Source organism: Polistes canadensis, unplaced genomic scaffold, assembly GCF_001313835.1.
Source record: "Polistes canadensis isolate GaletaPanama2010 unplaced genomic scaffold, ASM131383v1 scaffold_434, whole genome shotgun sequence".
NCBI lineage: Eukaryota > Metazoa > Arthropoda > Insecta > Hymenoptera > Vespidae > Polistes > Polistes canadensis.
Window position 1 is genome coordinate 55,257 of NW_014569981.1, and position 1,112 is coordinate 56,368.

Here is a 1,112-nt window from a genome sequence, read left to right on the forward strand (position 1 = left end):
TGCATATTTTTTAAATTATTAATTTATTCAATATTTCCAATAAAAGATATGTATATACAAAGATGTGCACAATTTTTTGTTTAAGAATACGTTTTGCGTATATATATATATATATATTTATAATATAATAACATTTGTATAAATATATATTTGTTATATCAAATAATATTTACAATTAAGAGATGAAATATGATATATTTGATTTGATCGTGGCTTTTTCCACGCTTTTTCTCTCGCACTCTCAATCACACATTCATTTTAATAAAATAATTTATCGCGAAACATTTTTTGTCTATATAATTTCATGAAAAACAAATCATGGTTTCTCAAAGTATTGAATGAACTTTCGAACCCTTACGGGATCGTTGGGGTTTGTTGAATAATTCAATTAAAACATCGTACAAATTCATCACAATTTAACGATAAATTTATTACAATAAAAAAGAAAGTGATTATAAAATTTCTATTGAAAGGTTAATAAGAAACAAGATTCCCGATGATTGAAGAATTGAGTTTTGAGAAACCCTGAATCACTCGAACGATTGTTGAATCAAATTAAAAACCTGATTTCATTAATTATCAACGTTTCGTCGTTACGTTCATTCATTAATTGCATTTTAATTGAATCTATCATCTCATCGATTAAAAAAACGCATTACTTATCCCTCATTGATTGTTTCTATGCGCTGCATATAATATATATATATAAAATTTATTTATTTATTTATTTATTTATTTTTATTTATTTTACTGTTTTTTATATTCAAAATAAATATCTGCGCGCGAAAACATTATTTTTTTTCTCTCTCACGCGTTTCCAAAATTCCCGATGATAAAGTTTTTCTTTTTTTTTTTTTGTTTTATTTTATCACATACGTGTTAACGATTTTTTTTTTTATATATATAAAAACGCGATTTATTGGGGGGGGGGGGAAAAAAAAGAGAAGAAGAAATAAGAGAAACAAACCGAAATATGTAATATAATGTAAAAGAAGGAAAAGCAAAAACAGCGACCAGCGCGTTGATGGGAGGGGGGGGGAAAAAGAAGAAAAAAAAATCTAAAATACCAAAAGAATTCTTCTCGTCGCGGTTGATTTGCATTTTTTTTTTTT